Genomic DNA, 13,830 nt, shown 5'->3' on the forward strand with positions numbered 1-13,830 from the left:
AATAGTTACTATTATGAATAAAAAATTATAATTGGTCACTAAATTGGTTTTTAAAATTAGTTACCATAGTTTTAACTATCAAAAAAAATTGGTCACTAAAAATTAGCTACCTAAGTTTTGGCTACCAAAATAACTTAGTTACTAAATTGGTCTCTAATTAATTAGTGACAAATTTAGTGACAAATTATAATTTTTTATTTATATTAGTGACTATTTTAGTAACCAATAAATTTTAATTTTGTAAATTGGTATTTAAACTGATCACTATAGTGACTAACAACTTTTAGTCACTAAAATTGGTTACTAATAAAACATTTTCTTGTTATATATATATATATATATATATATATATATATATATATATATATATATATATATATATATATATATATATATATATATTCCCATCACGTGGAAGCAATGGTTTGCTTCCAAAAATTTTCATTACCTAAATTTAGTTTGAACAGCTCGAAAAAATAAATTGGAAAAGTAATATGGAAAATTTGTGTGAAAGAATGTAATATCATGGTAATAAAACAAAATCAAATAATTGAACAAAATAATCTTCAGAGTAATTAATGTGGCTAAGTCAATATATATATATATATATATATATATATATATATATATATATATATATGTTCTGCATGAACATAATAAAGTATAAAGTATAGTTAACATTTGTTGTAATAATCAAGAGTGAAAGTTCAATGTGTGTATAAAACAAAGTCACACCCTCGAAAATATATCCTTAAACTGAAAGTTGAACGAGGATATAAAACAAAGACAGTCTTGAACAAATAAACTGAGAATGGGGAAAATCCTTAGGGTAGTATTATGCCTCCATGACTACATTTCCCTAGTTCCGTATTTCAGCTGCAATGAACCAAGCAACACAAAAAGAAAAGGGAGTGAGTCTGTGATGGCATACACAGTTATGCAGGAGATATATCATGCATGTTATATATATAACTACATTTAGCAACCACATAATTCATGGCATTGTAGCTTTCAAACTTGACACATATATACACATTGTCATATTCCTAACAAAACCAATTCTCGCATGCTTTATTAAATTTTGCTATTCTAAACATTTCTGGAAATGTATTTACACCCTCATCAATGAATTTGTTATAGATAAAAATAGCAGATCTGATACGTAGAAGATAAAAAAGAACTCCAATTGTTGTTTTGAAGGTGGTTATATAAGACCCTAGTTTATGTTATTAAACAATATACAGAATTGTGATTTCATTGTTCCTCGAGAGTGAGTGTTTGTGTAGGCAGCATTGATTTTGTCTAACCATTTGGTATCAGCTTAGTCGGAGAAGATGGTGACCGCAAAAAGGAACTCAAGACTTGCATGGACAGCATGGAGAAGACTATGGCGGTCTCTCAAGAATTAACACAATAGACTTTGGAGGTATTGCAAAAATCGATTGAGGGATTAGTTTCCTCAATAGCAGTCCCGAATGTTGGCCAGCAAATTACGTTATTGATAGTACCAATTTCGTCAATGGCACACAAAAGCAGAACAATTCTTTGAGCAGGAAAGAACACAGGAAATCAAAGAGGGTGTCTACTTCTTCTATCCATGGATGGCAAGGCATTCTCATGGCAATTCCATTATATTCAAACACCAGATTTTCAGTGTAAAACATTTCAGATCTTGCAAGATGTTGGAAATAGGTTTGACGATGGACCATTTGAAGACCTAGTTGCAGAACTCACAAGATTGAAATAAGAAGGTTCTTTAATCAAATATTTGCAAAATGTTGCTAATCTTTTGGCCTGTGTGGACAATCTCTAAGGAGAAAGATTTAAGCTTTTCCTCTCGGGACTAAGTTTGGAGTAGGAGAAATTCATTCATGTCCATCGACAATCTACAATCCAAGTCACGAGGTTGGCACGTTTACAAGATGAGGTGCTTCAAGAAATACAAAGAAACTCAATGGAAACAAATTGATCAACTTTGATTTGAGACACAATTCAGATATTCACTATTCTAGTCTAGTGCTAGTCAAAACAACAGAACTTCCTCAATAACTACACCGTAGCAAAATCACACAGCACTACGGAAAAAGTCAGCTTCTATTGCAGATTCAAAATATACTATGGCAAATTCAATTTCCAGGAAAGAGGTGAGTGACCGTATTTTAAAAGGATTATGTCCACTCCGTGGTGAGTAGTGGGATAAGAATCGTAAATATAAGTGTAAGGTTGGGGGAAATTAAATGCCATTTTCTTTGCACCACAGGAGGTTGATGAATGTGTCAATTCAGATTCAGAAAAAAGGAAATAAAAATAAAAACAATGAATTGGTGGGAAGCAGTCTTGAATTAGCCAATGACTCCAATGTTCACCTTTCTTTACATGCTTTACAAGGTGTAACAGGTGGGAACACGTTATAATTGAAAGCATTAATCAAAAACAAGAGGTTCCCTTCTTGATGGATACAAAAAGTACACACAATTTCATCAGTGAAAAATGGATGAAGCTGTTAGGATTAAAACCACTTTCATCAGAGACTTTCCTATCATAGTAGAGCATCAGATAAACAACTTAGGATTACCAGAAATGTCCTCGAGTGAACTGGAAATTCAACAATCATTTGAGGCTGATTTCCTAGTTTTTTTCTGGTAGCCATTTCGGAGCAATTCTTGAAATGCTATGGTTCAAGAAACTTACTGAAATCTCTTGGAATTGTGCCCAATTGACTTGACGTTTCAGCATCAAAGAGAAACAGTCACATCACAGGGTGAACAACATCAGAACGACAATATATAGGAAATTTAATGACAGCACAGGCCAACCCATGTTACTTGCTATAGAGGGTGTTCTTCGCTTATAGGCTACATTTAATCAGGATACACCAGAACTAACAACACGGCAATCTCAATTGGATACTTTATTCCAACAATTTAAGAATTTATTCCAAGAACCTAATCAATTGCATCCAAGAAGGTATGATCATAAAATCACACTAACATGTAATATACCTGTTTGTTTAAAGCATACAGGTACCCACATAATCAAAAAGCAGAAATTGAGAGTCAAGTCAAAGTTGTGTTCTTTAGTGCCTTTATCAAAGAAAGTTTAAGCTGCAATGCATCACCTCTAGTTTTGGTTAAGAAGAATGATGGTTCATGGAGATGCTGCACAGACGTTGATAACTCAATTTCTATACCTTCATATTTAAGCTTATTGCACTCACTTGGCATTTTAGTTTCTTTTATCTTTCAATCTTAGCTTAAAAATGTAATATTTTAAGTTGTTTTCAGAAGCTGCAGTATTGCCTGGCGGTATTTATTACCGTCCGGCGCATCTTAAAGGAGAATTTTCCACTGTCACGTTCCCGCCTGGCGCTACCTTGCTACCGCCAGGCGCTGGCAGAAAAACGCTGATTTTTCAGCACTGACATTTGCTGATTGTTTTGATCATAACTTTCTCTGTAGGTATCCAAATGAGTTGGTTCCTGTTGCGTTGGATTCTACACTCAAAGATATTTAATTGAAGTGGTAGAACACAATTTTTGGAATTCTGTGCAAGATGCAGTGTACTCTGGAAGATGTACATTTAGCAAAGCCTTGAAGCAGACCCTTTCTTCACCTAATGGGCTTCTTCTCTGCACATGGAATAGCCCAAAAAGGGAGCTGATCTAGGGTTGGCCATCATTGCCACATCAACAGACAAAACAGAAGAAAATTCTGTGAGGACTGGCAACACACACACTCAGAAAAGGAGAATCAGGTTTTGCAGCTTTTGGCAGGATTTTGTTGGAAATTTGGAGAGGCAATTGGGGCAGAGGCAGGGGGTTGGAATTTGGGAAAAAGGGGAATAGAGAGAACAGGGGAGCTCTCGAGTTTTTCTTAGGGGTATGGAATTTTCAATACAATGCTAATTTTTGCACAATTCTATATGAATGATATTTTGGGATTAGTTTTACTGGACTGAAATATGAAGATCATGGCACTGTTTTATTGCTTTGAGGGTATCATGCATTAGGAATATTTCTTCGTTAGTGGCTTGTGTTTCATCATTCAACAATGCTCAACTTATTCAACTTGTTCAAACTAACACGTTTTTGCTGTCCCAATTTTGCTATCATTTACCACTTTCAGTGATTAGTTTGCACTTGTAACAGCCTAGGATCCACTCATTTATGCATATCAACTTGTACTTGTGTGAAGCTTATCTTGCACTCATTTTTAGCATCATTTACAGTCTACTGTTATTGCTCAATTCTGATTCTGTATTCATGCATTTTTCTTGCTGCAAGCTCTAATTTCTCTGCTACCATATTCTTCCAGTTTTTTTTTTTTTTTCCAAACAGCAGCAGCATTAGTGTGTATGTGTAGGGTTTGCATTTTCAATAGTTTGAGTGTGGCTGCATTTGACTGAATTGCAGCTACGCATTCACGCATTCTTTATTTCTAGGTTCACTTTCACTCTCTTTTTAGATCTAATGCACCATCCACCATTCCCATTCAGATTCCATATCACATCATGCATTCTGCATTGCATTCATTCTTGTCATGGCATACTCTTAATTTAGTTTACATTCTTGCATGTAGTTTAGTTTAGTTTGTGGAGTTAATCTTTAGCCTTGAGTTATTTCTTTTTGTTTGAATTGAATGTGTAACAGTCTAGTATTTTAAATGAGTTTAGTTTTCTTAGTTTAGTACTTTGTAATTGCTTTTATTTCAGTTTCATTGTCTATCTTCTATGCTTTAAAAAAATCCCCCAAAAACATGTATTTAGCATTCAATCCACTCATTGCATTGGTTCCGTCCTTAGACTAACCTGAGTTGATTCTTATACTGCATTAGTAAAGGGTGATTAATTCAGTTTGTTTGGAACAGTTTAAGCGACAAAAGCTGTCTACCAGACGTCAGAAAACTTTATGCTTTCACTGTCAAAAATAAGTTCTCAATACCCTTAATTGAAGACCACTTAGATGAATTACATGGTGCCACTTATTTTTCTAAGTTGGATCCAAGGAGTGGCAATAAGTGAAGATGAATGAGGAGGAGATCTACAAAACAGCCTTCAGAACACACAATGATCTCTATGAGTGAGTGGTTTGGTCTCAACAACACGGCAACTTTCCAAAACTTAATGAATGATATATAAGAGAAGAAATAAATTAGCGCGGTGTGCCAGCTGTAATGGACTATTTTATATAGTTCAGGGTAGTATTGGAAGGGGGCAAGGTTTTTGGAAAGGAAAAGTTTTAAAAGAATTGTGTAGAGTGAGGTTCTCTTGAACAACCTCAATAGGAGAAATACTTTGTAAACATTCTATACTAGTTCTATGCCTACTACATTCCATCAGTCTTAAACCTGAAGAAATGCAACTTTGGCACGTCACAAGTGGATTATTTTGGACATCAGAAACAAGGGTGCAACCAGATCCTGATAAAATTGTAGTTGTACAACAATGGCCACGGCCAAAAAATTTTAAAGAACTCATAAGCTTTTTAGGATTATCAGGGTATTATAGAAGGTTATGGATATGGCAAAATTGCAGCATCTTTAACTAGTCTTTTACAGAAGGGTGCAAAATACAAATGGACTGAAGCAGAAAATAAAGCTCAATAAGTTAAAACTGGGATTAACTTGAGTAATCTTACCTGACTTCACAAAGCCTATGACAATAGAGACAGATGCTTCAGGCATTAGCTTAGGAGCACTTTTGATGCAATCAAACCATCAAATTGCTAATATAAGCAAGGCTATGGGGCCAAAGTAGCAGTTTCTATCAGCTTATGAAAAGGAGTTTTTTGCGATTCTACTTGCAGTGAAAAAGTGGCAACAATTCTTCTTAGATCAACAATTTATGATAAAGACAGACCAAAAAGCTGTGAAGCATATCCTTTAACAACCTCCTACTACACTTATGCAAAATTGGGGATTGCAGAAATTAGTGGGATTGGACTTCATTATTGAGTACAAGAAGGGAAAAGAAAATATTGTAGCAGATGCCTTATCAGGAAATGAAGGTAAAGGTACTTTAGCAACACTCTTAATTTTGACATCTCAGTTAATAGAAGAGGAAAAAGACTCCTAGAAGGAAGATCATAATAAATTACAGGAGGTAATTGACAAAACCCGAATGATACAACAGCCTTGCAAGCACTAGACGTATGGTGGATAAGTTATCAGGAGGAAAGGTAAACTTGTGGTTGGAAATGATTCAGGTTTGAAGACAAAAATCCTTCAACCTTTCACAATTCAGCCATTGGTGGTCATTCAAGTTATGAGCTTACAGGAGAATCAAAGAATAATTTCATTGGAAAAGAATGCAGGAGGTAAACCAATGGGTACAGGAAAGTAACACTTGCCAACAGAATAAGCCCTTACGTCAGCTCCCTGCTGGTTTTGTACAACCTTATCAATTCCTAATTAAGAGTGGAAATTTATATCTATGGATTTCATAGTTGGTTTTCCTAAAGCAAACTCTATGACAGTTATTTTTGTGGTAATTGATAGATTGACTAAGTATGCTCATTTCTGTCTCTTGCTCATCCATTTGGAGCTGCAAAAGTGGCACAAATCTTCATGGACAATGTGGTTAAATTGCAAGGATGGCAAACAGAGATCCTTTTAGATAGGGACTTCATGAGTGAATTCTGGTTAGAATTTATGGAAAAACATGGAGTAAAGCTATTGAGGTCTACAGCTTTTAATCCTCCATTGATGGCCAAACTAAGGCCTTGAACAAGTCTATTGAAGCATATCTAAGATGTGTTTCTGAGGAAATGCCTAAGAAATGGACTAATTATTTGTCTTTGGTATGCTGATAAAAAGAAAGTGGATAAAGGGTAACAATGTGGAGACCTAGTGTATTTAAAAACCTTACAAGCAGCACTAGTTGGCCGATACCTCTTTTCACAAATTAGCAGCATGGTATCATGGTCCATATAAAGTGTTAGAGAGAATTGGAAATATTGCCTAAAAATAGGAGGTCTGATATGTAGAGAAAAGAGAGAGAAAAAAAAAACTCTTTGTTGTGATTTCGAAGGGATATAAGACCCTAGTTTATGTTGTTAAATAATATATACATGATTGTGACTTCATGTGCTCGTCTTCAACCTATAAAGTGTTAGAGAGAATTGGAAATATTAGAGAGAATTGGAAATATTGCCTAAAAATAGGAGGTCTGATATGTAGAGAAAAGAGAGAGAGAAAAAAAAAAAAAAAAAAAAACTGTTGTTGTGGTTTCGAAGGGATATAAGACCCTAGTTTATGTTGTTAAACAATATATACATGATTGTGATTTCATGTGCTCGTCTTCAACCTAGTATTGAGAGCGAGTGTTTGTGTAGGAAACGTTGACTTTGTCTTTAACAGAGTCTTAAACCTAAAGGATAATGAGAATAGATTCAAGATGAATCAAAGTTACTGTTAAATGGCTCTTAAATCAAAACCACACCCTGTGTCTCAGTTTCTACAATGAAATCCTAGTGTCCTCTGCATACAAAATCTCTTCCGTACACAGGAGGAAGACTTTTAACGGATTTTTTGAAACAGGATTTGACCTCAATTAAACTTGACTAATTACTTTTAGACGAATCCTTCATACACAATTTAACTAGAGTAAAACTGAAGTAATAAAAGAAAAAAAGAAAAACATTGCTCTCAAAACATACAGTCTCGTCTTAACTCTCGCCATAACTGAAGTAAATTAACCAAATAAATATTGCTGGAGAAAACTGAATATCTAAGGTACCTCTCATCCCACACGGGTTAAGTCACGCAGATACTGTAAGAAGGTGAAGCCAGGGAACTCCTGAGATTCGTTTCCGTTGTAGTTGAAAAGTCTAGATATCCCACTGCCGACAAGGGCTCGGAAATAGTGCAAAACAGATTTGTCATCGCAATGAATCTTCAATCCCCTTAAGTTTTGGTAACCTGATCCCTTATTATTGAAGGAATTTACGACTCTTGGGGCGCTAATCGAGGTCTTGCAGAAATTCTGTGATCCGTCTTTGCAGTTATTGAAGGACTTTTCGGTTACAAAGAATTTGTCACAGCGGTGGTCTTTCTTTGCCATGGCTGCAAAATAAACACTAGGAAAAACCTACCTCATAGAGAATAAAAATGTAGGTTTAAATACATCAATTTCACTCCAATTAGCACTGTTCACAGACAAAAGAATGCGCGGCTGCTACTGTTTCCCCAGTTCTCCATAGTACTTAACATGGCCGTACTTAACCTCCGCGGCTACTTATATTATTGTTAGTTTTAAATTCTTATTAACTTGACAGTGTGGAACTTCTGGTACTTGATTGCAGCCAAAGTTAATTCTTGAAAAGTGTTAAGACTCACGTTGTGTAATATATGTATTGAAACATTGAATTATTTATTGTTATTGTTATGTTTTTATGTTAACAAGTAAGAAATATGAATAAGTAATTGAACCACTCATTTAACATATGTTTTGTTGAGTAGAATTATAGTTGAATATATGAAAATCTTGTATGTGTTCTTGCCTTTCATTAATCGGTTAATTAGCTAATTAAATCGTTAAATGTTGACTAGAGCCTACTCTAGTATGTAGCGGATTTTCATATATTTAAAAACAACGTTATTTGATACCATAGAAGTTATTCGAGTTAAACTTAAAATATAATAAGTACTGTTCAATTGCAAACAAAGTTAATTTTTGAAAAGTGTTGAGACCCACTTCATCTAATATATGTATACAAATATTGAATTATTTATTGTTAAGGTTAGAAAGTTTTGATGTTAATAAATATGAATGAGTAATTAAAGCATTCTCATTCTTATTTAGTTTCAATCCCTATTTTTACTTATTATATTATGGGTTTCGAAGTGTTTTTGTTTAAATATTTATTTTTGTTTTATTGAAATTATATTGTGTATTAAATTGATTCAATTTTGTTTTGTCTATTAGATACCGTTAAAAGTGTTGACTTGGTTAAATGTAACGAACATGTGTCAATATAATTTTTTTTTTCATTTTCTTAGGTATTTTTAGTTTTTTTTTCTCTCTCTTCTCCCTCTCCTTCTCCAAAGCAACACCATGTGTGGGTCATGGAAGCAACACCAATACTAGCTTTGGTACCACCTCTACTAGCTAGAGCCACTGACCAGAACGTCTGTCACTACCTAAGACCTTACCAGAGTTATCACGTACCTACCTTCTCTTTCATCCTTCTCTTTCATCCTTCTCTTTCAAAACCCAAATTTGAAACCATTATACCCCATTGAAAACACAATGATGGACCTTGAAGACCTCACCAGAGTTATCGCATACCTACCTTCTTTTTCATCCTTCTCCTTCAAAACCCAAATCTAAAACCATTATACCCCATTGAAAACATAATGATGGACCTTGAAGCACGAAAATGAAGAGGAGAAGGTCCATGGTTGTAGCGAAAATGGAGCTGGATGGAGGAATTGAGTCAAGCTTTGAAGGCCCTTGAAGCAATGGAGATGAAGTGGTGATAAGTCTAGAATAGAGATTCATTCTAGGGAAGAAGGCTATAGGAGTTTAGAGTAAAAACTAGTCTAGCAAGTGACTCTTGAGGTAATAAGGGTGGAGTGATCTCAACACTTAGCATATTACCATTCAAAAGTAACTAAATACAAGAGTAGAATGGCCCCATTTATAGGAATCATGGTCGGCCAAATGAAATGAGAAATGTAGCATGAAATGTAATGAAAATGTAGCTTGGAGGAGAAGCTTGAATTGTAGTTGTGAGATGCAAAGGATGGAGGGATCAAGAGTCATGTGTCCACTCACAGTTCCCATGCTTTGCTCCATGTGAACCATGCACACCAAGCCTTGCACTAGGCTAAACAATGCACTCCAAAATTAACACAATCATGAAGTGTGCGCTCCAAGCTTGTCCTCCCATACTAGTCTCACGCAAGTTATTTAATTGGGCTTGAATTAGCCCAATTTGAAGGCTAAACAACAAAAGTACTTTAGCATTTTATTCTACAAAGCATGGCCTAACATTTGGCCCAAAATAAAATCTATTATAATGCTCCAACACACATCCTCTTGTTATTGGGCCTTTGATTGGGCTTGGACCTTAAGGTGCATGTGGGCCATGGATTGGGCCTTGGGGCGGATTCATCACACAACTGCATGAATAGTGTCAAGACCATGTTAGTCTCCGACCTTAGTCGCAATGCCACTTGCTCACCACTAGTGTTACCCTTGCTTCTATCGCTCGCGGGATTTAGAGAAGAAGATAAAGAGAATTTAGGTGCAGCACAATGTTAGCGAGGCCTTCGATAGGGAGTAGCGTCGCCCTTGGCGGCTCTGGCTGGTGGAGGGGGCATGTTAAACCCTTTTCGTTGTGCTTAGAATTTAGTAAACAACCCAAAAGTTCCCCAATGAAGTATAGGAAAATCTTGGTTATCGAATCCAAGTAAATGGTGTGTGTTAAGTATAACTTGCGTAATTTAATATTGCTAACAACAACAACAACAACAACAACAAAAACATGCAAATGGGGGAAAATGAAATAACTTACGAAAAAAGCATAATTAACTCAATTTAAAACAAAACTAAATATATGATGACAACTAAACATGATATGCATGAGTGCAATGCATAATGAATGAGGCTTACATGATCAGATTTGTCATGATAAAATGCTACTACAAAACCAAACAAAATAAAAATCCAGAAATTATATGACAATAGTGATTTTAGACCATGGCAACAGTGAAATTAGGTTCTAGCTTGCATTGGAGCTCCTCGTGCCTCCTTTCATCAAAGCAAAGGATGGATCAACCACTTTTTCATTAAACGGTGCGTTTTAGGAGAAGGACTTGGTCAACACTTCAATTGAATAAAGTAAGGGTTGCTTTGCAAATAAGAAAGATTAGAGTCAAGGGGTCCAAAACTTAAAATAGCAAAAACAAGGGTTTCTTGGCAAACTGATTTTATTAAAAAAGGAAGTTTAAAAAGAAAAAGATTATATGCAACAAAATACTCTTAAAATCAACCTTTTTGTCACATTTTTCTAAAAACTCTATTTTTCTCAACACTCAACAAAAATTAGTTAATTAAAGATGAAAACATATTAATTTAAAGGAAAAGAAAACCTTTAGAAAGGAAAAATAGTGAAAATTGGAGTGTTAACATGGTGCCACATATGGTCCTAGTATTGCTCCCATGACCCACATGTGATGTTGCTCCAGGATTTGGAGAAGAATAGAGAGAAAAGAGAGGGAAAAAATCTAAAAAACAAAACAAAAAGTATAAAAAAGTTAATATATGGACATGTGTTCATTATATATAGCTAACTCAACACTTTCTCAACATCGACATTGTTTATACAAATCTAACGGAAACGATCAAATTGAATCAACTTAATACATGATGGAACTTAACTGAATCAAAGACAAATATTGAGACAAAAACAAATCAAAACTTAAAATATTGAGAGCAAAACGAACGAAAACTCAAAATATTAAGAAAACCTTATTTGTGTTTTAGTCTTTCACTAATCAATCAATTAACTATTTAAATCATTAAATGTTAACTGGAGTCTAGTCCAAGTTATAGCCCATTTTGATATGCATTTAAAAACAACATTATTTGATAAGATAGAAGTTACTCAAATTAAACTTAAAATATAACCATTAATGTTTAATGTGTTATTTTATAAATAAGAAAATATATTATTCCAACAACATTAGCACAGCTTTCCAAGATATCATTTGATCTTGAAATCAATAAAGAATGTGAGTAGCATGAAATCAAAAGTAACAAAAGTTATTTTATGGGTACGGTTACACGATAAATAATTATCCAGCGGATAGGGTACGAAGGATTTATTACTCGTATCATATCCGCCATATTGACATCTATATGTATGACCGTTAGATGAAAAAAGAAAATACAAAAAAAATAATTTTAAATTAAGAAAATTTAACGGTGTTAACAGTGGCGGATCTTGACCAACATTGTTGGGGGAGCCAAAATAATACGTTCAAAATTTATACATTTAATTATTGTCACTAATATAATAAAAATGAATACATAATTTAGTATAACGATAACTAAAAAAAAAATAAGATTACAAATAAATATATGGAAGACTTGAATTTGTATACCTATTTAAAAAAAAAGACTAAAAAATATTTTTTCATAATCTAATAAAAAACTGAGAGATGTAAATACCAAAAGAAAATTCGATGATAATCAAACCACACTTAAGATCCAGTTATAGAAAACACACAGTACAATATTTTTTCTTTTATGTTCATAAAATAAAAATTAATATACAAGCTCATTAAATAAATTAATATACAACTATTAAACTAATATTTCACTATCATGTGATACGAGAGAGAATTACCTTCTTCTTTATTTTTTTTGAGAATGGAAGACAACAACTTATATATGAGAGCAAAAATAGTAGATCTTTTTCTCTTAAGAAATAAAAGAAAATAGGTGAGAATGGGAGATGAGAACAATTTGTGAGAAACTCAAGTCATATAATGAACCACAGTATCCGGTTATAAAAAAACACACAATATGATACTTTTACTTCTATGTTCATAAAATAAAAATTAATATAAAAGAGAATTATTAAATAATTTATTAAACTAATATCTCACTATCAAGTAAGATGAAAGAATTACCTAATTCTTTTCCTTCTCGTGAATGAAAGAGAACAAAGAGAAATAAGAGCAAAAAAAAAGGATATTTTTCTCTTCAAAAACAAAAGAAAAAATTTAAGAACAAGAAATGAAAACGATTTATAAGAAGCTCAAACCATAATGAAAAATAATAATAAAAACATCTTGATAAATCTTTGTATTCTTTATTCTTTATTCTTTATTATGTTTGATTTTATATTTTATTATTTATTAACATTAATTATTATATTTATAAAAGAAATAAAATATTTAATTTAATTATCATTAATTTATAATATATTATCTAATATTTATAATATATTATCTAATATCTATAATATAAAAAAATTTAAAATACCTAAAATTTAAAAAAAAAAATCAAATTTGGGGGGGGGGGCATGGCCCCTCCCTGCTACCACAAACATCCGCCACTGGGTGTTAAATCATTTTAATTAACGTAGGGGGAAATTTTATATATCTTTTTAGTAATTACTTCATTCTTATAGATGATTTTTGAAACATTTAATTACTTGAGGACCAGTTAGAAATTTTTTCTATGTAAACTACTTGTTCTTACCAGAGTGTGGGTGGTCTTCGAGGTGATGTGGAGACACTCGATCGTTGATATGTGAATTAAATCGAAGGAAGATCTACTAGAAAAGAGCATGGGTCCTTTGAGGTGACGTGAAGAGACTAGATTGTTGATATGGGAATAAAACTAAAGAAAGATCCACCTGCAGAAGATTCTCTAACGCTCAAGTCAGTAAGAGCATAGGAAAATACTAGTATAGAAGAATATGTGAGATTTAAAGTGAGTACTCCTTGTGAATATGGGACATATTTATATGCAGGTGTGAATCGTTAAAGTAATTAATTGATGATATCATTAATTAGCAAATTATGCCTTAGTAATATGAATGATAATACTCCATTTAATTTATTATTTCTATATATGTATATCAATTATTATATTTGATGACATTCGTGACATATTATGTTCATAATTGTATTAACTATAGTGTAATATTTAATGATATAGTATAATTGTATATATTACGAGAACAATATATACATATTGCATGATATTATGATAATATTATATTTATTTAATATTATTCTCCAGCTCGGATGGAGGGAAAATACATAAGCCCCCGAGCTCGGAGCTCTATAAGATGAGTGAATGAGCTTGTAATTC

At 33.2% G+C, this 13,830-nt stretch overlaps 1 long non-coding RNA gene across 1 annotated transcript; it reads right to left on the reverse strand.

The window, feature by feature from the left end:
* Positions 1 to 664: 664 nt before the first annotated feature.
* Positions 665 to 8,101, reverse strand: LOC114175932 (uncharacterized). The gene is made up of 2 exons (XR_003602947.2): positions 7,735 to 8,101; positions 665 to 876 (listed from the first exon to the last, which is right to left on the reverse strand). It is a non-coding gene; the product is annotated as an uncharacterized LOC114175932 (long non-coding RNA).
* Positions 8,102 to 13,830: the final 5,729 nt, after the last annotated feature.

Source organism: Vigna unguiculata, chromosome 3 (genome assembly GCF_037176805.1).
Source record: "Vigna unguiculata cultivar grain cowpea cultivar isolate G323 ecotype 2 chromosome 3, ASM3717680v1, whole genome shotgun sequence".
Lineage (NCBI taxonomy): Eukaryota > Viridiplantae > Streptophyta > Magnoliopsida > Fabales > Fabaceae > Vigna > Vigna unguiculata.